A 26,781-nucleotide genomic window follows, 5' to 3' on the forward strand; every position below is an offset into this window, starting at 1 on the left:
TGGTCTTTCTTGGAAAACTCCCTCAGAGAACTTTTAGAGAACTTCCCTGAAGACAGATGGGATTGCAGGTCAGAGTCAGTTCATCAGTCTTATCTGGGTCATCAATTATTGATTTTTTAAAAAATAGAAATACTCTGAAGTTCAAAATTCTGAGCATAATGATTTATTTGCAAATTTAGAAATTGTCAAAAACAATTGGATTGTTTGACTCTTTAGTATTCAGAAACAACAGAGTGATTTACAGAACTGATTTTTAGAGTTGCAAGAAAGATATTACAAATGACAAATGTCCTAAGACACTTGTTTTTAACATTATTTAATTAGACAAAACAGGTCACTTGACCTGTGGTTGGGCCAAGTGCAGGTAGAAACAGCCTGAATGTAAATAGCCAATATTTTGGACATAATCATAATGGGTGTATAATAGGACATATCAAAGGTTGGATACTTATTAGATTCATTATTCTATTGGGCAGGAGTCTACATCTATCACCTTCCATATCAGGATTTATTGCTTTAGATGAAAAGCTGTACAGGTCATGTCTGGAGCTAACTGCAGAGAATAACTCAGATTAAATAATCAGGGAAAGTCTATGCCACCGACGGTGAAACTTTCAGAGTTGGAGTGCAGGACCCTGACACTCCCCCCCAGACTGAGTGCTGTGCCCACTTCCCCAGAGATTGAATGACATACTCCCCCAGAAACCAAGTGATCCTGCCCTCCCTGTCCCTCACCACCTCCTTACTCCAAACAGGGGAGTGAGGAAGCAGTCCCATTAGGCTGTTGGGCAGGTGGGCAGGTGATTGGAGGTGCATATGGAGAAAGGGAGGGGAGTGCCCTGAGCACTCCAATACCCTCCAGCTCTGCTCCCCTTTAGATATGTGCCACTGTGTGAGCTATGTTTCCCTCAAATCTACCTCCTCTCCAACCATACCACAAGAATGACCTTCACCACAGACACAATAGGCAATCTCAATCTGTTCTGTATCCTGTGCTGTGTGAGGAAGCACTCATATTGGGATGCTGATTAGAGGGGTGGATAAAATAAGGAATATCCTCAGGTGCATGGAGAAGGGGAAGGGAATGGCTACATCCAAATTCTCTCTGGATTTCTATTAAAAAAAACTGTAGGCATGCCCACAGAGAGGGCCTTGTGTGTCCTTCATGATACATGTGTCATAGGTTTACCATCACTGATCTATGTCAATTTTATGTCTGCAGCTGCTTAGTTATGGAAAAAACAACTTAGCCTTTCTGCTAAAAAGAACTTAGCTCTAGAGATAAATTATCTTAATATTTAGATTAATAAACTACCATTCAGTATTTCTTTAAGGATCTCTTATCTATCTATATCTATCTCTATGTATATATCTACATCTATCTAAATGTATATAGATCTATCTATTGATCTTTAACTCTATATCTCTATCTCTATGTGTATATTTCTATTTCTATATTTTCTAAATTCAAACAACTTATCAGAATGTTAATTTCTAATCATATAACCAATTGACTTTAACAGTTCACTAGACCTGGATTGGGGGAGCAAGAGTTTAAATTTAGCTGCAGAATCTCCCTGATACTTTGCAAGTCACATAAACCATTTCCTTCAGTTTCCCAATCTGTAAAATAGGGAAAATAATAACACCTATCTTTTAAGGTTGTTTTGGGAAAAAAAAAAAACAAGAAAATGTTCATAAAATATTTCTCCAGGCTTAAAGAGGTATGTGAATTATAGCTATAATTATTCTTATAGATTATAATATGAAAATATAAAGGTATCATCTTACAGCTCAAGATGGATGTAGAGAATATAAAGAAGCAACTGAAAATGGTTATTACTGAAAAATGAAATAAGCATAGCCATAAAACCAAAATACATCATAAAAGGGAATTCTTAATCCCTTTCTCTAATTTCACTGGGGACTGGGAGGTCCTTTTACCATAGAGATGTGTAAAGATGTACCAGCCCATAGGAAAAGGAAGTAGAAACCAGAAAGAGACCAGTGCAAATCAGTAGAGACAGGAAGTAAGGTAAGAAGGGGATATAAAAAGCCAGCTTGAGGAGTGAGAGGGGCTTTTTAACCTCTTTTGGTAATTAATTGGTGGTTGGGAGATTGATAGATAGATAGATAGATATTGATTCTGCCTGGTGATCTGAAATGAAGGGTGATCAGTTGAACTTTAATGGAAGTTATAGGTAGTTATAGGGCAACTAGTTATGTATTAGGCAATTTCTTTCTCTACCTCTTTCCTATATCTCTCTCCTTTACTATATTCTTTTACTGTCTCTATTTGAATGAAACAAGTTATCAATTGTTAAAAGCTGTTAGAAGTTTTCTTTTCTCTGGTTTAAATTGATAATTTATAGCTCTACGATATTCTCATTAAAAGTTATTAAAAGCTGTTCTCTTATTTTGCCAAAATTCCTAATGTAACTCTTATAACACACTGAGTCAATTTTAAATCAATCTGTGATGGCAGCTATTTAAGAATTCCCTCCAATGATGATGATTGCAACCCACCCATATTTACCTATGCTATTTGATTTCTGTCCATGGTTTCCCATAATTTCACCACTAGTAATCTACTGAATATGCTAGAGGTTTTCTTAGCTACTAATTTCACTGCCAGGATAAAAATTAAACAAAATAAATATTTATATATCATTTCTCATCTACTTCCTAACATATGCTTATATAATGATATATTTTATTCAGATTATTTTTCTGTTCCTTTATAGTTAAATAAAAACACCAAAAAATAAAAAATGACAGCATTTTATAATTTAGAATGAATTTCTATACTTAAATATTCACATTTATACTTTCCTAAAGGGATATAAATGATCAAATGACCAATAAGGGACTGTTAAGATCCTGTTCGAAGACCTTCAAGCATGAGGAAGCAATCACCACTCATGGAAAGTTTTTGGACATCAAGTCATTTACTTTTTTGAAACTATTCCAATTGTTCCTGGATTTGCCCTCTGCATCCAAAAAGAAAATAACATGCTTCTTTCAGATGACTACAATGCTGATGGTGTCTGTTGTACAAATAGCCTGCCACTGCTTTGATTCTATTGCACCAGGAAACAAACTTACCAGGAAATGAGTAGAAGAATGAGAAATTGTGGACATGAAAAACGTAGGAGAAGAGTGTTCATATAATCTTTGCCAGAGCTATAGTTATGAGATAAGCATGAGACTTTGTTGCCAAGAGGAGTGTGTAAGTAGGTCCTGATTAAATTTGCAAGAGAGATCTAAGATGCCAATACTAGTCTTCTGGTTTAATGTAATTGCTCTGCCCAACATTCTATACTGTCTCTTAGTTATTCTGAATTACCTGAATAATAATAATGATAAGGAGATAGTTTTCTATCTAATTAAGAATCTTAGAATTATTAGAAAATTAAAAATGAAAACTTAGTTGATCATATCTCAACTATTACCAGATTCATCTAACAATCTGTAATGCTCACAAAAAATCATAAGTTGAAAGAAATCACCAAGAAAACAGATTTTAGCAAATATTTGATGGTGTTTCTCATGGAAATATGGTGTTCAAAATGGAGAACTATAGTCAAAAAATAACATATACTATTTAGAAAAAAAGAGTTTATAATACTCAAAATACGTCCAATAATAAGCTCTCATTTTGGATACCCCATTTGGGAATGGAAATTTTAAATAACAATAAATTAAAAGAAAAGTAAACAATTGTATACTTGATCTCTGAGTCAAAGCATACAATTATAGGTTTAATAGAAAGAGGAACGATGTCTAACATTAATATGAAAGTACTAATATCTGCTTTCAATTAGTAGAAGAGCTATCATGTTAAAGGGAAATAAGATGTGCTTTGCCTAATTATAAAACACAGAAATTGAAGCAAGGTAGAAGTAGCAAAGAGGCAAATTTCCACTAAATAAAGGAATTCTTTTTTGATGATAAAGTAGTCTTGACTTTTATAAGAGGGATGGAGGTCTTTAATACTGGAGATTTCCCCAAAGTGATTGAATGATCTTTGTCATGATACTTTCCAAAGAGACTCCTGATCAGATAGAGTTAAAACTAAAATTTTTTTTAATGTGGTTTCCAAAACAAAGTCTCTGAAATTATATGAAAGTTCCCTTACAGCAGTTCAAATATCTTATCTATGATTGTATGTTGCTACAAAACAACTTATAGATGATAACAAGGACTTGAAGAGAAGATGGACTCTACATATTTTAAAATAACATCTACTCTTATGGGGATTGAAAAACCTATGAAATTACAACTTTTGAACATGACCTTAGAAGAAAGAGTTGAGGAGAAAGGAAATAAGAGGTAAGGATTAAGAAAACTAAAAACAGGCTTGCTCTCTCTCTCTCTCTCTCTCTCTCTCTCTCTCTCTCTCTCTCTCTCCATATATTATGTATATGAATATATAATATATACATACACATTTATTGTAATAACTGTAATTTGTTCTCCTTGTCTGTATCATCAATAAAGGTATCTATAACAGATGGTCTACTAGTCTAATGTTTAAGGTGCCCTAAATAAGCTCATCAATAGCTATCAGCTTTCAGTTCTTTGCCACTTTTGGTAAATATAGTGAGTTTTGAATTGAAATTGGAAACAATGGAGTTTCTATTTCATTCAATCCTCCCTACTTTAAAAGGTTGAATGAGATACCAATTAGTATACCAACTGACAGGGAAATTAAACACCCATAAAATAGTACTTAAAAGCCATGTTCTATAAAAAGTTTAGCGCTGTGTTTAAGTTAGATGTTCTCTCAGAAAGCCAACAAAGAGGAAATTTTATCAGTGATCATGTATAACCATAATCATGTGATAATGGGATATTTTTGTTTGTGAATGCAATTAAGCAATAGGGAAATATCATGTCATACACATAGCATTTGTCATAAATTAGTTATTTTTGACAAATACTATGACTTGACTTGACTTATATAGTATAAATGAACTCCATCAAATATAAAGCTGCAAAGACAATAAAAAAGGTCATTGTGAAGAAAGATATTTTTTTAATTCTTGCATTTCTATCTCCAGCATCTAATAGTATTATATTTAGACTCAAAATTGCCACCTGAATAACAATGGGGAAATAACTTCATATATTTACCTCTTGGTTTCATTGTTCATCTATCTATCTATCTGTTCACTTTTATTAGTTTATATTCATGTATTTTAGTTAATTCATCTATTGATTCAGTTATTTATAACATGTAGTTATGTTTTTACATCTGTAAAATGGGAGAATTGGAATACAAAAAGTTTAATTATCAGATGAATGGAGAGGTCAATTTATTTCTTGAGTCTTGAGGCACTGCAACATGTGTATTCTGAAAAAGTGACCCCCAGAGGTAATGTATAGCCCTGAATCTCTGATTCCATGATGAAAATAGCTGAATTTTATCTGGACTCTTCAAGAGGCAATGTGAAACTCAAGATTGAAAATTAACCAAAATAGACTTTGAGGTCGAGAAGACTCAGATTTTTATCCCATTTCTGAAATATATTTATAATTTTACTTTGAACAAGTCATTTTAACTTCCTGATACTCAGAGCAACTTTCAAAGACTCAAAGTTGCAAAACACATGCCAATCTAAATTAGTAGAGGGAGTTGTTTTTGTTTTTGTTTTTGTTTTGTTTTGCTGAGAGTTCACATATCTAAAACAAGAAAAACAAAATCAAGCACTTTAAAAAAATTTAATGCATCTTCTTATAACAAACATAGGAAATAAATAGTATCATAAAACAAGAGCTAGATGAGATTACAGAGGTCATGTATCCTAAAATTAATTTTTGAGATAAAGAAAAAGAGACCCTGGTTGATTAAGTAAGTCACCTGAGGTCACATTTGTAGTAAGTATCAAAGGTGGCATTTGAATTTGATCTTCCTACTAGAGATGAAGGTCTTTCCACTGTGCTTCACACTGAAAGTAGTATTTTATTTATTTATTTTTTATGGGTAAAGGAAGAATTTATTAGCAAATGAGATAGGGAGCACTATAGGATATAGAATGAATAATTTTATCATAATAAATATAAAAGGTTTTGTACAAACTAAAATAATACAATGAATATTAGAATGAAAGCAGAAAACTAGGAGGCATTTTTAAAAATCACAAAGAAAACCAGATTGACAGTTTCCAAGATGAAAAGAGAAATCTCACCTCCAAAGAAGAGGAAAACAAGGCAATCATCAAAAACCATTATGCCCAATTATATGGCAACAAATATGGCAATCTAGGTGATATGGATGAATATATACAAAAATATAAATTGCTAGATTAAAAGAAGAAATAGATTACCTCAATGACCCCATGTCAGAAAAAGAAATTGAACAAACCATCAAAGAACTCCCAAAGAAAAAATCACCAGGTACAGATGGATTCACAAATGAATCCCATCAAACATTCAAAGAAAAATCAATCCCAATATTATACAAACTCCTTGACAAAATAAGCAAAAAAAAAGTTCCACCAAATACCTTTTTTTCTGAGCTTAGAAATAAAAAGAGAAATTTATTAATTTGGAATGCATGTTGAATTTGGCTGGGGGGACAGTGTGCAGGGATTTGACATTACCTCTTAAGAGAGGATGTATTTTCTTTTTCTTTTTTCTTTTACTTTTAAACATTATTTTATTTGGTTATTTACAAACATTATTCATTGGAAACAATGATCATTATCTTTTCCTCCCCCCCCCCCCAATGCCCTCCCACCACTTCTCCCATAGCCGGCACACAATTCCACTGGGTTTCACATGTGTTCTTGGTTCGAACCCATTTCCATGTTGTTGGTATTTGCACTACAGTGTTCATTTAGAGGCTCTACTCCGTCATATCCTCTCAGCCCCTGTAGTCAAGCAGTTGCTTTTCATCGGTGTTTTTACTCCCACAGTTTATCCTCTGCTTGTGGATAGTGTTTTTTAGATCCCTGCAGATTGTTCAGAGACATTGCATTGTCCCTAGTGGAGGAGACCATTACCTTCGATTGTAACACAGTGTATCAGTCTCTGTGTACAATGTTTTCCTGGTTCTGCTCCTTTCTCTCTGCATCACTTCCTGGAGGTTGTTCCAGTCTCCATGGAATTCCTCCACTTTATTATTCCTCTTAGCACAATAGGATTCCATCACCAACATATACCACAATTTGTTCAGTCATTCCCTTTCTAAGACCTGCTCAGAAACAGCTGTGGGGTCCGTGAAGTAGCCACCTAAAAGCCCATAGGGGGAGAGAGAGGAGACCGAGCACGCAAGAAGGACAAAGAGTCTGTCTGATTGCAGCAAGGCTCGGCTCGGCTCATTTATTGCAGGCGCAAGGCAGGAATATATACACTTAAGGTAGCAGGGGGATGGTGGTGATTAAGGATGGTTTGTACCAGGAGGGAACATGAAGAATTGTCATGGTTTGTGGCCATTGGACTTAGCGACGTCAGTTTCCAAGAGATAACCTATTTGATCATGTTCTCAGAAACCCTTATCTCATTCCTGGTCATAAGTTTGTCTCCACACATAGTCTCTGATAATTATCTTATTCTTGGTCATAAGTTTTTGCCCCATACATGGTCTCTGACAATTCCCCAATTGAAGGGCATCCCCTCATTTTCCAATTTTTGGCCACCACAAAAAGGACAGCTATGAATATTCTTGTACAAGTCTTTTTCCTTATTATCTCTTTGGGGTACAAACCCAGCAGTGCTATGGCTGAATCAAAGGGCAGACAGTCTTTTATCACCCTTTGTGCATAGTTCCAAATTGCCTCCAGAAGGTTGGATCAGTTCACAACTCCACCAGCAATGAATTAATGTCCCTACATTTACTCATCCCCTCCAGCATTCATTACTTCCCATAGCTGTCATGTTAGCCAATCTTCTAGGTGTGAGGTGATACCTCAGAGTTGTTTTGATTTGCATCTCTCTGATTATAAGAGATGTAGAGCACTTTTTCATGTGCTTATTAATAGTTTTGATGTCTTTGGCTGAGAACTGTCTGTTCATGTCCCTTGCCCATTTATCAATTGGAAAATGGCTTGATTTTTTGTACAATTAATTTACCTCTTTGTAAATTTGAGTAATTAAACCTTTGCCAGAGGTTGTTATGAAGATTGCTTCCCAATTTGTTGTTTTCCTTCTGATTTTAGTTATATTGGTTTTGCTTGTACAAAAGCTTTTTAATTTGATGTAGTAGAGATTATTTATTTTACATTTTGTGACTCTTTCTACGTCTTCCTTGGTTTTAAAATCTTTCCATTCCCAAAGGTCTGACATGTATACTATTCTGTGTTTACCTAATTTACTTATAGTTTCCTTCTTTATGTTCATGTCAGTCACCCATTTTGAATCTATCTTGTTGTAGGGTGTGAGGTGTTGATCTAATCCTAATCTCTACCACACTGTCTTCCAGTTTTCCCAGCAGTTTTTATCGAATAGTGGATTTTTGACCCAAAAGCTGGGATCTTTGGGTTTATCATATATTGTCTTGTGTGGGACAGAAATCACTTTAAAAGTCTGATATATATAAATTTAAGGTCGCCAAGGAATACATCTATGTAATTCCTAAATGAAAACTCAAGTCAGCAGTCAACCTTTTATGGAGTTTAATTACAAACAGGAGGAAGAAAGGTATTAGAGATAGAGAGAGAGTGGGAGAGAGAAAGGGGAGAGAATGGAATAGGGCTTAAATACCCCTTGTGTTTAGGCTGGGCCAAAAGGCCCAAGCCCTTAGATAGCTGAGGCAAAGAAAAGAGATCAGTCCCTATCACTCACATGACCAAAATGGAGAAACAGTCTCAGGGGCCTCCACCTCCAGCTTCCTTCAGAGCCAGCTTCTCAGAGCACAACCTCTCCAACCAACCACCTCTCCAACCAACCACCCCTAGTCCTCAGACCCCGCTATCTTTAAGGAAACCATCCAAGTTCCCTCCCCTCAGTTCTCACATCTATCAATCACTGTCCATGTATTCCCTGTGCCAATGGTGGCTCTACCTTAACCCAGGACCGCCCAGACGTCTGTGGCTTTGCACATGTCTGTTGAAGGCCATATTCTCAAATAATTAAATCTTGATCCTTTGCTGCAGCCCTTCCTTAATCCTGTTACCCTGAGTAGGGTGGCGATTGGAATAATTAAATTTTGATCTATGCTGCAGCCCTTTCCATTGTTCAGCAAAAGTTTTCTGTCCTAAAGTAATCTTAAAAAGGAAGGAGGAGGAACCTCCCTTGCAAATGGGGTTCACATTCCAATGGTGAAATTTCCAACATTCACAAGTCTAAGAAATTTTAAGGTTTACACTTGCTGAGGTCACTTGCCCCAAGTCTATTCCACTGATCCTCCTTTTTGTCTCTTAGCCAGTACCAAATTGTTTTGATGACTGCTGCTTTGTAATATAGTTTGAAATCTGGGACTGCAAGGCCCCCTTCCTTTGTATTTTTTTAAATTATTTCCCTGGATATCCTTGATCCTTTGTTCTTCCAAATGAACTTTGTTATGTTTTTTTTTTTCTAAATCAGTAAAGAAATTTTTTGGAAGTTCTATGTGTATGGCACTAAATAGATAAATAAGTTTGGGTAGTATGGTCATTTTTACTATATTGGCTCATCCTACCCATGAACAGTTAATGTTTTTCCAATTGCTCAAGTCTAGTTTTAATTGTGTGGAGAGTGTTTTGTAGTTGTGTTCATATAGTTCCTGTGTTTGTCTCGGAGATAGATTCCTAGGTATTTTATTTTGTCTAAGGAGATTTTGAATGGGATTTCTCTTTCTAGTTTTTGCTGCTGAACTATGTTGGAGAGGTATAGAAATACTGATGACTTATGCTGGTTTATTTTGTATCCTGCAACTGCTAAAGTTGTTGATTATTTCGATTAGCTTTTTGGTTGACTCTCTAGGATTCTTTAAGTAGACCATCATGTCATCTTCAAAGAGCGATAGCTTAGTCTCCTCCTTGTCTATTTTGATGCTTTCAATTCCTTTTTCTTCTCTAATTGCTACTGCTAGTATTTCTAGTACAATGTCAAATAGTAGAGGTGATAGTGGGCATCCTTGTTTCACTCCTGATCTTATTGGGAATGCATCTAGTTTATCCCCATTGCAGATGATATTGGCTGATGGTTTTAGATAAATACTGTTTATTATTTTTAGGAATGACCCTCCTATTCCTATGCTTTCTAGTGTTTTCAATAGGAATGGATGTTGTGTTTTATCAAAAGCTTTTTCTGCATCTATTGAAATAATCATGTGATTTTTGTTGGTTTGCTTGTTGATATGGTCGATTATGTGGATGGTTTTCCTAATATTGAACCAGCCCTGCATCCCTGGTATAAATCCTACTTGATCATGGTGGATAACCCTTCTGATCACTTGCTGGAGTCTTTTTGCTAGTATCCTATTTAAGATTTTTGCATCTATATTCATTAGGGAGATTGGTCTATAATTTTCTTTCTCTGTTTTTGATCTGCCTGGTTTTGGAATCAGTACCATGTTTGTGTCATAAAAGGAGTTTGGTACAACTCCCTCTTTGCTTATTATGTCAAAAAGTTTGTATAGTATTGGGATTAACTGTTCTCTGAATTTTTGACAGAATTCACCTGCAAATCCATTGGGCCCTGTGGATTTTTTCTTAGGGAGTTCCCCAATGGCCTGTTGGATTTCATTCTCTGATATGGGATTACTTAAGAATTCTATTTCTTCTTCTGTTAGTCCAGGCAGTTTGTATTTTTGTATATATTCGTGCTTGTTGCCTAGATTGCTGTATTTATTGCCATATAATTGGGCAAAGTAATTTTTAATGACTGCCTTGATTTCCTCTTCACCGGAGGTGGTGTCCCCCTTTTCATCTTTGATCATGTTAATTTACTTTTCTTCTTTCCTTTTTTAATTAGATTGACCAGTACATTGTCTATTTTGTTTATTTTTTCAAAGTACCAGCTTTTAGTCTTGTTTATTAGTGCAATAGTTCAATCACTTTTAATTTTATTAAGTTCTCCTTTAATTTTTAGGATTTCTAGTTTGGTTTTCTGTTGGGGGGTTTTAATTTGATTGCTTTTGAGTTTTTTTATTTGCATTTCCAATTGATTGATTTCTGCTCTCCCTAGTTTGTTAATATATGCACTCAGGGATATGAATTTACCTCTGATTACTGCTTTGGCTACATCCCAAAAGGTTTGAAAGGATATCTCATCATTGTCATTTTCCTTGATGATATTATTGTTTCTGTGATTTCTTCTCTAACTAAAAGATTTTGGAGTATCATATTGTTTAATTTCCAATTAGTTTTTTATTTTGTTTTCCACGTACCACCACTGATCATTATTTTTATTGCCTTGTGATCTGAAAAGGCTGCATTTATTATTTCTACTTTTCTGCATTTGTATGCCACGTTTCTGTGACCTAGTGTATGGTTAATCTTTGTGAATGTGCCATGTGGTGCTGAGAAGAAGGTGTATTCCTTTTTGTCCTGTTTATTTTTCTCCATATGTCTATTAACTCTAATTTTTCTAAGATTTCATTCACTTCTTTTACCTCTTTCTTATTTATTTTTTGATTTGATTTATCTAAATTTGATAATGATTGGTTCAAATCTCTCACTAATATGGTTTTACTGTCTATTTCTTCCTTCAATTCTCCTAGTTTCTCCATTAGAAATTTGGGTGCTTTATTATTTGGTGTATAGATGTTGATTAGTGATATTTCCTCATTATCTAAAGTCCCTTTTAACAGAATGTAATTACCTTCCCTATCCCTTTTAATCAGGTCTATTTTTGCTTTGGCTTTATCAGATAGCATGATTGCAACTCCTGACTTCTTTCTGTCAGTTGAGACCCAGAATGTCTTACTCCAACCTTTAATTCTGACCTTGTGGGTGTCTACCCGCCTCATTTGTGTTTCTTGAACACAACATATGGTAGGGTTTTGGATTCTAACCCATTCTGCAATTTGTCTACATTTTATGGGTGAGTTCATCCCATTCATGTTCAAAGTTATGATTGTGACTTGTGAATTCTCTGGCATTTTGATATCCTTCCCTAATTGATGAAAGTAGTATTTTAACAACTTATATATGATAAAATTGAAAGCTGACAAGTTTGAGTGATTTGACTATGTCCAATGATTTTTCATGTATCTTGTATCTGTCAGATTTAGAACTCAAAAATCTGCATTACTACTTGAAATTCAGTGATTTTCCCATGGTTTAACACATACTTTCATGAAGGAAGATAAACAAAAATGAACCTGGACTTCATACATCAAACAATTTTTAAAATATGTTTTAAATTTTAAAATATGTTAGACTTCATGACACAGACAATATAATAGTCAACTATGTAATCATATAATAATATGATATATTATATTATATATTATATTATATATATATATAATAAATCATGTCAACTACAACCATTTTATGCTAATAATTGTACAGGCACTGTGTTGGGTCTTTTACAATTATTATTTCATTTTATTCTCACAATAACACTGATTTTAAGTATTATTATTATTATTATATTTTTTCAGATAAGAAAAATAAAACAAAGGGAGTTTAAGTGACTTGTCTAGAGTCACAGTTAGTAAGTGTCAGAGGCTAAATTTGAACTCTGAGTTCAGGCCTGGCACTATCCATTGCTCTATATAATGATCTTATAAATTTTCATCTCTAGTCAGAAAACTCAGCTTTGACAAACACGTTTTATTAGAATCATATATATTTATATGTATATGTATATATTATGTATCATAAGTACAAAACACTTTTTACATGAATAAAGTCTAAATATTTGAAAAAATAATTGCTCATAGGCAAGCCTAGTCAATAAGATAAAATGATAATTCTTACTAAATGTATGTATTTATTCTGTGCCATGTGAATTATATTGTCCAAAATTTCACTCCTACACTTAGAAAAATAAGGACAAATTTCAACTGGAAGAAAAAAAGACCTTGAATATCAAGAAAATCAATTAAATATAAATATGAAAGGTGGCTTAGCTGTACCAAATTTCAATCTATATTCTAAATTGGCAACCATCAAAACAATTGGCTAAGAAATAGCTAAGAAATAGAGTTGAAAAGTCATGGAATAGATTAGTTCTTCAATGTGTAATGAGAAATTATCATAGTAAAGCAATGTTTGAAAAAAACAGAGATCAAAACTTTTGGAAAGAGAACACACTATTCAACAAACACGGCTAAGAAAATTGGAAAATAGAATAGCAGAAATCAATCAAAAGCTATACCAGGATCAAAATAAGTTAAAATGGACACAATATTTACAAATAAATGGTGATACCACAAGTAAATAAGTGGAACACAAAGTAGTTTACCTGTCAGACCTATGAATAAAGGAATACTTTAGGTCAAAACAAGACACAGAGAACATTATGAAAGATAAAACACATAATTTGTATTACATTAAAAATTTTCTGCACAAACAAAACCAATATAAACAAGATTAAAAAGGAAACAAGAAGCTGGGGGAAAAATCTTTATAGCCAGTCTCTCTGTCAAAGGCTTTATTTCTCAAATATATAGAGAATTGAGTCAAATCAGAATACAAAGCATTTTTCAATTGACAAGTGGTTCAAAGTATACTAACAGGCAATTCTCAGAAGAAGAAATTAAAACTATCTTTATTCTTATTAACTATATCTGAATTACTGATGATTAGAGAAATGCAAATTAACATCACTCTGAGGAACCACTTCATATCCATTTAAATGGCTAATATGACAAAAGAGAAAAGTGGTAAATGTTGTAGGGGATGTGGAAAAATTATGACATTAATACATTTCCAGAGGGGCTATGAATTGATACAACAGTTTTGAGAGCAATTTTGAACAATGTCCAAAGGGTGTTGTTCAAGCTGTGCATAAACTTTGACTCGCAATGTCACTGCTATGTCTGTATTACAAAGAGATTAAAGATCTCAGAAAAGAACTTACATGTTAACAAATAATCATTGTAACTCTCTTTTTGTTATTGCAGAAAATGTAACTGAAAGTATGTCCATCAGTTGGGACATCGCTTAACAGATTGTGGTAAAAAAATCATAGTGGAATAATGGAAAACTTTTGTGCCATAATAAATGACAAACGATATCATCCAAAAAAATCTGGAAAGATTTCTACGAATCAATGCAAACTGAAGTGAGCAGAAATATAAGAATGTTTGAACACAATAACAATAATGTATGATGATCAATTGTGAATGAGTTAACTATTATCAACAAGGCAAGCAACCAGGATAACTTGAAGAGATTCATGAACAAACAAAAAATAAGGATATTTATTGCATAGAAGAAAAAGATGGCTCCATTTTCCTTGTGCATTTTTCTCTAGGGTAAACAATATATGTCTTATTTCAAAACATGACAAACATAGAAATATATATTATATGATTACTTATTTACAAACTACATTATATTACCTGCCTTATTAGGGAGGGAGGGAGGGATGAGAAGGAGAGGGCATAGCTCACAAAATATCAGAAAATAGATATTTTAAAACATATTGACATGCAAAATAAATAAATAATTTACCTATCTGCTAAAAGAAATTATTTATTTTTATTTTTCATAGTAGCCTGGTGTAACCATGAAAATGTGGTTTGCCAAGACTGAATTGCCAAAACTGTAAAAGTTTTGGCCAAACTGTAAAGATAAATTTTAGTATCTTGATTTAAAATCTAAAATTAAGTAGTCACCATGGGAAAATTCCCAAATGTGAATATACCCAAGTCAGCTGGGTTTTATGGAGAATTTTAATTAATATAAATGAATAAATTAAGAGGAGAGAGAGAAAAAAAGAGAAAATTGTAGAAAGGGACTAGGCCAAATGTCCTAGGCCTGAGCCTAAGGGAGAGTGAGTCAGTCTTTATCACTCACCACAAGATCATCTTCAAGCAAGCTCCACTCCTCCACTGAACTTCTCAACACCTGAACTGAGTTCAGAGTCCCAAATGAATTAAATTGACCTCCTTTTAAAGATAATTTTCTCTTATGTTACCTCCCCTAAATTTTCACATCTACCAATCACAGTAAATGCTTTTCCCCAGGACTGCCCAATCTTAGTTCTCATCTTCTTTGGTTCTCACTTTCTCTGGTTAGATTAAAACTTCATACCTCTTTTGTTAAGCTTGCCTTTTGGAAGTTGCTTAACCTTTTAGTGATTAATTTAACCTTTATAGGTACTTAGCACCTTTTTGTATTAGACCTAAAAATAGACCACCTAGCTTAGGGTTTTGGCTTCACTATAAGTATGAGTTGGGGACTGTTCATTGTTCAATCAGGAGTTTGCAACTTTATCTTTCCCTAAGACAATGTATGAGTAGGGTGGAGTAATTTAAAAGTTCCCAATACATTCCAGACCAAGTACCTCCATTGTTAAAAATGGGGAATAGCTTAATTAAATCTTCTGAAGTAGAGTCTGAGCAGTTTTAAGATTCACACTGGTGAGGTTAATTCCAATCATTATGTGAAGCTCTTACAAAGCTGTGTGCCTCAAGCGAGCTAGTTTACCTTTCCCATATCAAGCAGGGATGGGAAGCAAAAAGTCTGGAGTTGAAAGTATTGTAGTATCTAAGGTCCTGGAGACATTTAAGCTAAATATGTCCAAACAGAATAATTATTTCTCCCAAAACCCACACCTCTTCTTCATTTTGTCAAAGATCCATTTTTCTAGTTTACAAAATTCAAAATCATTGATTATCCTTAACTACTCATTTCTTGCAACCCATATATTCAATTAGTTGTCATATCTTGTTTCTAGTTCCACATTATTTCTCATATCCAATTTCTTTTCTCCAATTATACTCTAAGTAACACATAAGTTTAGTTCCTCATCAGCTTTCACACCTAAATTATTTAAATGGATTTTTAATTGGTCTTCCAGACTCAAATTTCTTCTTACTTTCTCCATCATACATCCTATTGCTAGAATGATTTTTCTTAAATGCTGGACATGCAATGTTATTTCTCTATTTTCCTATCTTTAATGGCTCCTTATTTTGCTTTGATCAAATATAAACTCTAATTTACCTTTTGGAATCCTTCACAAAGTTCCTCCAGTACTTCTCTTTCCAGATCCATTTTACATTGATTTCACTCCTTCCTTTTCTCTGTGAGAAGCAGTTAGCATTCTCTATATTTATGACATATGATATATTTTATCTCTCTTATGTGCTTTTTCTCTGGTTCTCTTCCGTGCCTGGAATGCAATTTCTTCTCACCTCCATTTTGTACAATCTATGTCTTTTTATGAAACATAACCCAAGCATCACAATCTATATTTAGCCTTTTATGATGCTTCCCAGTACTACTGCTGTCTCTCTCTCAAACTCCCCTATGTTTTAAATGTGTATTTTCTCATTATTTATTTTACCAATTATATGTAATAAATTTCCATACAAGTTTTTCTAAGTTTTATATGATTGAATTTATCTATTGCCTTCACTTCCCTTCCCCCTCCACTATTGCCAGGTGATTCAATCTGGATTACACATGTATTATGTAATGATGAGTGTTTGAGAGGATTTTGAAATCTTTGCATCAGGGGTGAATAGCAGAAAACATTTTTTGGAGTGCAAGGCATCTCCAAACTGGTAAAGGAAAACTAAACTGAGAAAGATATATATGAAATTCTTTGCCCTTTGAGCTGAGTCCTTGACCTGGCAGGATGCATTTCCTAGCTGGAGGATTTAACCAAGAGCTACAAGAGAATATGTTGTTCCTGTATTCAATTTCTTCTATAGATCCATCATCTGTCTTTTATCTCCAACAATCTTTCATCTGAGGAGAAGATCCTTCAAACTCCAAAGGGGGGGGGGGAGTTGTGCACTCATGAAAGAGAGAGCCCAGCTCCCTTGCCCTTCCATCCCTCTTGTAACTATCTATTTATAGACTCTTTAGGCCAGATAGATAGAGAGATGCATATATATTGATTTGTGGGATTATTTAGTTGGGGTACACGATGGAGAAACCTGCGTCAAGTTAGTTATTTCCCTTCTAATTTTGGTTACATTGGTTTTGTTTGTACAAAAACTTTTTAATTTGATGTATTGATTTTACATTTTGTGACTCTTTCTAAGTCTTGCTTGGTATTAAAATCTTTCCCTTCCCAAAGGTCTAGCATGTATACTATTCTGTGTTCACATAACTTACTTATAGTTTCCATCTTTATTTTCAAGTAATTCACCCATTCTGAGTTTATCTTGGTGTAGGGTGTGAGGTGTTGATCCTAGCCTCATCTCTCCCACACTGTCTTCCAATTTTCCCAGCAGTTTTATCAATTAGTGAATTTTTGTCCCAAAAGCTGGGATCGTTGGGCTTCTCATAGACTGTCTTGCTGAGTTCACTTACCCCAAGTCTATTCCACTGATCCTGCTTTCTGTCTCTTAGTCAGTACCAAATTGTTTGGATGACCACTGCTTTATAGTATAGTTTGTGATCTGGGACTGCAAGGCCACTATCCTTTGCATTTTTTCCATTATTTCCCTGGATATCCTTGATCTTTTGTCCTTCCAAATTAACTTTGGAAGTTAATCTAACATTTTTTTCTAATTCTGTAAAAGTTTTTTGGAAGTTAGATGGATATGGCAATAAATAAATATATAAGTTTGATTAGGATGGTCATTTTTTATTATGTTAGCTCGTCCTACCAATGAGCAGTTAATGTTTTACCAATTGTTCAGATCTAGTTTTAGTTGTGTGGAAAGTGTTTTATAGTTGTGTTCATATAGTTCCTGTGTTGGTCTCATCAGATAGATTCCTAAGTATTTTATGTTGTCTAGGGTGATTTTTAATGAAATTTCTCTTTCTAATTCCTGATGCTGAGATGTGTTGGAGATAAATAGAAATGCTGATGACTTATGTGTGTTTATTTTGTATCCTGCAACTTTTCTAAAGTTGTTGATTATTTCCACTGGCTTTTTAGTGGATTCTTCAGGATTCTTTAAGTAGGCACTCATATCATCTGTAAAGAGTGATAGCTTGGTCTCTTCATTGCCAATTTTAATAACTTCAATTTCTTTTTCTTCTCTAATTACTACTACTAATGTTTCTAGTACAATGTTAAATAATCAAGGTGATAATGGTCATCCTTGTTTCACTCCTGATCTTATTGGGAATGCATCTAGTTTATCCCCATTTCAGATAATGTTTGCTGATGGTTTTAGATATATATTATTAATTATATTTAGGAAAGGCCCTTCTATTCCTATACTTTCTATTGTTTTTAATAGGAATAAGTGTTGTATTGTGTCAGAGGCTTTCTCTGTGTCTATTGAGATAATCATGGGATTTTTGTTGGTTTGATTGTTGATATGGTCAATTATGTGGATGGTTTTCCTGATATTGAACCATCCTTGCATTCCCAGTATAAATCCCACTGGATCATACTTGATAACCCTCATGATGACTTGCTGGAGTCTTTTTACTAGTATCCTAATTAAGATTTTTGCATCCACGTCCATTAAGGAGATTGGTCTTTAGTTTTCTTTCTCCATTTTTGACCTGCCTGGCTTTGGAATCAGTACCATATTTGTGTCATAAAAGGAATTTGTTAGAACTCCCTCTTTGCTTATTATGTCAAATAGTTTGTATAGTATCGGGATTAGCTTTTCTTTGAATGTTTGATAGAATTTATTTGTGAATCCATCAGGCCCTGGGGATTTCTTAGGGAGTTCTTTGATGGCCTCTTTAATTTGTTTTTCTTATATGGTATTATTTAAGAATCCTATTTTTCTTCTGTTGATCTAGGCAATTTATATTTTTGTAAACATTCATGCATATCACCTAGATTTGCATGCTCATTTCCATATAATTAGACAAAATATTTTTAATGATTGATTTAATTTCTTATTCATTGGAGGTGATGTCGCTGTTTTCATCTATATTATGGTTAATTTGATTTTCTTCTTTATCTTTTGATTTTATTAATTTCTCCCTTAATTTTTAGGATATCTAATTTAGTTTTCTTTGGGGGGTGTTAATTTGTTCACTTTCAAGTTTTTGGGTTTGCATGTCCAAATCTTTGATCTCTGCCCCTAGTTTGTTAATCTATGAACTCAAAGATACAAATTTTATCCTGAGCACTGCTTTGGCTGCATCCCATAGATTTTGAAAGGATGTCTCATTATTGTCATTTTCTTCAATGAAATTAGTAATTTTTTTCTAAGATTTGTTCTCTAACTAATTTTGGAGAATCATATTGTTTAATTTCCAATTAACTTTTGATGTGGCTCTCAATGTACCTTATTGATCATTATTTTATTGCCTAATGATCTGAAAAGGTGCTATTTATTATTTCTGATTTTCTGAATTTGTATGCCATGTTTTTATGACCTACTATATGGTCAATCTTTGTGAATGCACCATTTGCTGCTGAAAAGAAGGTGTATTCCATTTTGTCCCTATTTATTTTTCTCCATATATCTATTAACTCTAATTTTTCTAAGATTTCATTCACCTCTTTTACCTCTTTTTATTTATTTATGTATTTGTTTTATCTAAATTTGATAGTGGTAGGTTCAGGTCTCCCACTAGTATAGTTTTACTATCTATTTCACCATTCAATTCCACTAGTTTCTCCTTCAGAAATTTGGATGTTATACAATTTGGGGTATATATGCTGATTACTGATAATTCCTCATTATCTATACTCCCGTTTATCAGGATGTATTTACCTTTCTTATCCCTTTTAACCAGGTCTATTTTTATTTTGGCTTTGTCATATATAATGATTGCAACTCCTGCCTTCTTTCTATCAGTTGAGACCCAATAGGTCTTGCTCCAACCTTTAATTCTGACCTTGTGAGTATCTGCCCACCTCATGTGTATTTCTTGTAGACAACATATAGTAGGATTCTGGATTCTAATCTACTCTTCTATTCACCTAAGTTTCATGGGTGAGTTCATCCCATTCATGTTCAAAGTTATAATTGTCACTTGTGAATTCCCTAGCATTTTGATATATTATACTAGTTCTGTCCTTTCTTCTTTTGTTATATCCTTTTAAACCAGTGGTTTACTTTTAATCAATCCCCCTAATCCCTTCCCTTTATATGCATCCCTTTCTGGTACCTCCTTTTCCCTTTTTGTTTTTATTTTTTTAGCATTTGTTAAGTTCCCTCCCCCTTCTCCTTCCATCCATTTTTTTACTCCCTCTCCCCTAACCCTTTTAGTTTTTCCTTCTTGCTTACCCTGTAGGATAAGATAGAATTCAAGATCCCAATGGATCTAGATGCTCTTCCCTCTCTGAGTTGATTTCACTGAGAGTAAGGTTTATGTATTATCTATTAGCACTCTCTTCCTCTACTTCTTATTAGAGTATTCTTTCCCTCTCCTTCCCATGTGTATCTTTGTGTGAAAAAGATTATTCTATTTCAAGTATCTCTTGGTACCCTCTTCGATTCAACACCACCCTTTTTCTTTTTTTGCATAACATCCTAAATCCCTTAATGCCCCAATCTTTCCCTGAGTAGTTCTCTAATTACTATTATAATGAATACAGTTTTTGAGAGTTACAAATAACATTTTCCCCATATATTAATATATATAATTTGATCTAATTATAGCCCTTATAGAAGAGAGTTTGAATACAAAGAAAAAAACATTTTCTCCTTTTCCCTCTTTTTCTTAATTACCTTTTCATGTTTCTCTTGTTTTTTTGTTTGGATATCAAACTTTCCATTTACTTCTGGTCTTTTTTTAACAAATACTTTGAAATCTTCTATTTTTTGAATGCCCATACTTCCTTCTGGAAGTATGTAGTCAGTTTTGATGGATAGGTGTTTCTTGGTTGAAGACCCAGTTCTCTTGCCTTACTGAATATCATGTTCCAGGCCTTGTGGTCCTTTAGTGTGGAAGCTGCCAGGTCTTTTGTGATCCTAATTGCTGCTCCTTGTTATCTGAATTCTCTTTTTTTTTTTGGCTTCTTGTAGAATTTTCTCCTTAGCTTGAAAGCTCTGGAATTTAGCAATTACATTCCTGGGAGTTTTATTTTAGGGATTTAGTAAAGAGGGTGTTTTATGAACTCTTTCAATGTCTATTTTGCCCCCTTGCTCAAGAACATCAGGGCAGTTTTCTTGGATTATTTCTGGTAGTATGATGTGAAGATTTCTGTTTATTTCTGGTTTCTCAGGTAGACCAATGATTCTTAAATTGTCTCTCCTCCCTCTGTTTTCCTGATGTGTCACCTTGTCAGTGAGATATTTTATGTTTTCTTCTATTTTGTCAGTCTTTTGACTTTGCTTTATTAATTCTTGCTGTTTTGCAAGATCATTGATTTCCAGTTGCTGATTTTTGGTCCTTAAGACCTACTTCTCTGCTTTAACATTTTGATTTTCAGCTATAATTTTTTGGTTTTGTGCTATAATTTTTTGATTTTCTTTTTGAACCATATCCTACTTATCTTGCCAGAAGGCTTCCATCTTTGTGATGAGCTCCAATTTAAATTCTTCCAGAGATTGTGGACAGTTTCCATTTCTTTTAGAAGGTTTTGGATTTCCTTTTCTGGTATTTCCTCTGTAGGCTGTATTTTTCCTCCATAAAAATTATTCAAAGTCAACCCCTGCTTGTTTTGCTTGGTATTGGGAAGTTGTTCCTGGGATCTGTTTGCCATCACTTTGGTTGCTTTTCCTTCTTTTTCTAGTCAGATATCTGAGTGAGGAGGTCAGGCTATCTGTGTTTGGAACTAAGGAGCAAGGCTTTTGCCTGAGGCAAGCTCTCGAATTTCAGTAGCTGTGCTACCTTCCCAAGGGCACCCAAGGTCTGTGCTCCCCTTCCTGCTGGGGTCTTGGGTGTAACTGCTCTCAGGGGTATGTCTTTGGTGTCTTTGTCAGCTGCCAAGACCTAGAGGTGCCCCTTGCTCACCCCAGAGGTACCCCTCACTCACTCATTGATTCTGGCACACTGGCTCTGAGTGCCCAAAGTCTGTGCTCCCTTGCCAGCCCACTGGGGTTTCAAGTGTAACCGCTCTCAGGGGTAGGTCCTTGGTGGGCTTAGTCAGCTCCCAAGATGTAGAGGTGCTCCTTGCTCATTCTGGAGGTGCTCCTTGCTCACTCATTGATTCTGGCAAGTGCTGGCTTGAACTTTGGCTCTGTAGGTGGGGTGGGGGATGGAAGATCAGCTCAAGTTTGGGTGGGAGCTTTTTCATTCCCTTATAGTGTGGAAATGCCCAAATCCCACACACCTTCAATGCTGCACCCTAGTGTAGAGTCCCTGAATTCTTATGAGAATGGTTTTTGGGGGTCTTTTTAGGTCATCTATATTGGTGGGTCTGAGGAGGGGAAGTGTCCCATGTCTAGACTGCCACCATGCTTACCCAGAAGTGCTGGTTTTGTTAATATAATCAAAGTTATTCATTTTATAACTGGTAATTATTTCTATGTCTTATTTAGTGATAAATTCTTCCCTTCACCATTGATATGACAGGTAAACTATTCTATGTTCCTCTAATTTACTTGTAATATTACTTTTATATCTAAATCTTATACTCACTTTGAATTTATTTTGGTATTGATATGGGGTTACAATATTGATCTGCACTTAATTTTTGCCTTATCATTTTCTAATTTTCTCATAATTTGTTGTCAAATAGTGACTTCATATCTCCAAAGATTGCTGAGGTCATTTACCCTTCATCCATTCCATTGATCTACCCTTCTATTTCTTAACCAATACCAGACCATTTTGATGATTACTGCTTTATTGTACAATTTATGAGCTGATACCACTAGACTACGGTTATGTGTATTTATTTATTTATTTTTAAACCCTTACCATCTGTATTATAATGAATACTGTGCATTGGTTCCAAGGCAGAAGAGTGGTAAGGACTAGGTAATGGGGGTTAAGTGACTTGCCCAGGGTCACACAGCTGGGAAGTTTCTGAGGCCAAATTTGAACCTAGGACATCCCATCTCTAGGCCTGGCTATCAATCCACTGAGCTACCCAGCTGCCTCCCCCATGTGCATTTATGGACAACAAAGCTACCACAAATTACAGATCCACAGAAATTTTAAAAAAATCATTTATTAAGACAATATGCTAAACACTATCAATATGTATATATGCATATATATAATGTCACTATAAATTATATATATATATATACCATGTATGTCATTATATAAATATATAATCTAATTTAATCTTCATATGAATCCTGGTAGGTAGGTGCTATTATTATTCTTATTTATAATTGAGGAAACTGAGGCAGAGAGAAGTGAAATTATGGTGCAGGGACATAGCTGATTAGTACTTGAGGTTGAATTTGAATTCTGCTCTTCTTGAATTTAGGCTCATCACTCTCTCCACTGTGTCACTAGATTCATGATAATAATAATACTATAAACAATATAAAAATTTTAATCATTTTGGCATAAAGGATTGGCTGACAAGGATTGGACATGCTCTACATCATTGAATAGGGACACTGATATTGGTGAAATGATGAATCTGCCAGAACATTAGTATTTTGTTATCATCCAGACTCCCTTCAGAATAAAGAATCTATTTAGAATGTCAGCATGCTAAATGTTGATAGTAGAAATGGGGTATTATTTCTATATTTGAAAAAAAATGAATAGCATTATTTATGGAACTTCTTTCAAAGATGAAATGCTAACTATAGTACATTGTCAGATTCTAGAAGTTTAGCACTGGAATATTTCCATGGCCATCTTATTTTGAAAGCTTCCAATTCTATGAAATAAAAATATATTCATATATTTTTTCTAGGTATTTGAATATACTCACACATGCAAAATTCAGATTTTCTTATTTAATTTGATTTATATATATACATATGTATATCTTTAAGTCATCATGGTAGAGAATTATACCTATGACCTTTCAATGTTATGAATCTTTAAGAAAAATTCATAATAAACACTTTATTGCCAAACTAAAGATAACAGCATCAATTAATGAAAACAATATAAAGAGATCTAGATAATAGCTAAATGATAAACATTGATTCAACCCTAAGGAAATGGAACAATTTCAATCAGATTATCCAAATGTTTACTGATTTCTAGTATTTCATTTAAGGCAATTGGCCCAACTTTATTTTACATATGAATAAAACGCATATGTAAAAGAAAAGAATATGTAAATGGGACCAGATAAATTGCAACTGAGGTTTCTATCTCCTTTACTCTGGGTTCAATAACACACATGCTATAGGAAAGAAACTCCAGTACACTAAATTTGACTTTTTAAAATTTTAATTTGTATGCAGAAAGATTGATTCATAGAGAGGGTATTTTTAAATGAGAAGACTGAAAGTTGGATACAATGAATAAGAAGGTGAATATTACAAGGTTATGTTATTTTCCCATCACACACATTTGAACACAGCTGGCACCCTGAAGTCAGGGCCTGTGGCTGCTTGCACTGAAGGGTGCCTAACTTTTAACACTGCTCCCAACTGGCAAAAACATCAGTCTGAACAGTTGGAGCCTTGGTCGCTCTAGCAACCACTGACAAGCAGATAGAATATAAACCAGGACATCTGAGTCAGGAGGAGAATTACTATTACATTTGAATTGGAGTTTTAGGGAACTTGTCGGAATTTTTTAACATTTCAGATATGATATTTTTGGGGAAAAAAAGGAACTACTGAACTGTAACTGATCTAAAACATTAGTTTTAAATCATAACACTCTTCACCTATGATAACCCCAAATCTATGACATTTGAAGCAGTCAAGCATTCAAATATTTGAAGCAGCCAAGCTAAAGGTAAAAGGAAACTCCAAATGCAGGCTCTTATTTTTTAGTGAAGAAAAAAGAGCCAGTTAGAGTCACTTAAAGAAATATTCCTCATTCCATATCTCTCTCTCTCTCTCTCTCTCTCTCTCTCTCTCTCTCTCTCTCACACACACACACACACACACACACACACACACACACACACACACACACACACATACACACTTCTAATAATTTCATTAATTGTTAGTGGTACCTTTGACTTATAGATTTAAAAAATCTATGTTTTCCCCTCATTATACCACAAAACCAATGAAGCTGCACAATAATCAGGCCTTTCAGATCCCCCAGGAGCCATCATCACTCATCATCAGAATGACTTCCACCTTCTTTCCTTCAAGGAGACATTTTCTCCACAGGAATCTCATTACTGAGATTACTAGTCCTTTCTACAAAAACAAATACAGTTTGTTCCTAAGTTTCTTCCACTGCTTTCAGTAATAAGAGTATCCTAATTCAAAATTGATCCTCTTCACTGAAATATGTTTTACACAGAATTCCTTTGAAATAAATTACAATATTCTTTGGATTCGGTGTTTCTGTTCATCTTGTATTCTATGCATAAATCTTAATCAGAAGTCATTCTTTGAATGAAATGCACTTAAAATTGTTTCATTTACAATCAGCTCTATAAAAAATCTTGAAATTTTACATTAGATTGTAAATCTATAGCTAGGAAATTTGAAGGTCATCTATTTCAATTCTTTCATTTCACAAATAAACTAAGGTATATAGTAGCTAAGTGATTTATCTATTTCAATTCTTTCATTTCACAAATAAACTAAGGTATATAGTAGCTAAGTGCCTCATGAAGGCCCTAAGCATTAAGAAGTTAATTTGAATCTATGTTGACTGACTCCAGAGTGAATTGGTTTTCCATTATATCAGATTGTTCCTATATAATTTTATATTTCACAAATGTGGAGTTCAAAGATGACTAGCACATGATATTCATTTAATAGATAATGGAGTGATCTAACCAGGGTATTCTTAAACTTAAGAATATATCATAGAAGAACTCCCTTTCTCACAAAAGCTTATGGGAAAAATTGGAAAGCACTCAACAGGAATTATGCCAGACAAAATGATTCTCAAGTTACATTAAACATGCAGTAAATTGGCAAAGATGATAAAAGATGTGAATAGACATTGTTGTAGGAGTTGTGGGAGAAAGGGAACATTAATGCAATGTTGATTAAACTGTGAATTGGTCCAACAACACTAGAAAGCATTTTGGAATTATCCAAAGAATGTGACTAAAATATCAAGGAATCAGGTAGAGTATTCTCATTCCTTCTAGTTGCATATAAAGTAATTAAATAAGGATTCTGGAGGACAATTAATTTCTCTCCTAGTGGTCAATATCCTAATGACAATGCCTTATGCTTAGCTGAATTTATTTTTAGGGAGTATGAAATGGGAGCAGGGCAAACCTTACCAACATAGTTCTCTAAAATACAATAGTCCTCTGCTTTTAATCCCAATTAAGTAATTCTCAAATGCTTACTATCTAAAACAGCAGTGCTATAGTATATGAATCATTAGAATCATATTAAATTTCATAGATGTGAATAAGTGTAGCAATTATTCCCTCTCTTAAATTTGCATTTTTGTTCTTGATCAGTTGGAAGAACTACCTAGTCATCCCCTCAGTAAGTTAGATTTGACTTAATATTTTATCTGTCATGTAATAGAATCATGGTCATCTAGGTGTTGCAGTGGAAAGAATGCTAGGCTATGAGTCAGAAAGACCTGAGTTCACATCTAGACTCAGACACTTACTAGTCTGATGACCTTGGAAAAGTCACTTAACTCTGTTTGCCCTAGTTTACTCATCTCTAAATTAATCTGGATAAATCCAGGTCTAAGCACTCTAGTGTCTTTGCCAAGAAAACCCTTGTCTGAAAAAAATTAATAAGAATTAGCATAATATTTAAAATAAGGAATAGGATAGATACTTTTAACTTTTTTCTCATCAGAATTCATTTGAAGG

Source organism: Monodelphis domestica, chromosome 3, assembly GCF_027887165.1.
Source record: "Monodelphis domestica isolate mMonDom1 chromosome 3, mMonDom1.pri, whole genome shotgun sequence".
NCBI classification, from domain to species: domain Eukaryota; kingdom Metazoa; phylum Chordata; class Mammalia; order Didelphimorphia; family Didelphidae; genus Monodelphis; species Monodelphis domestica.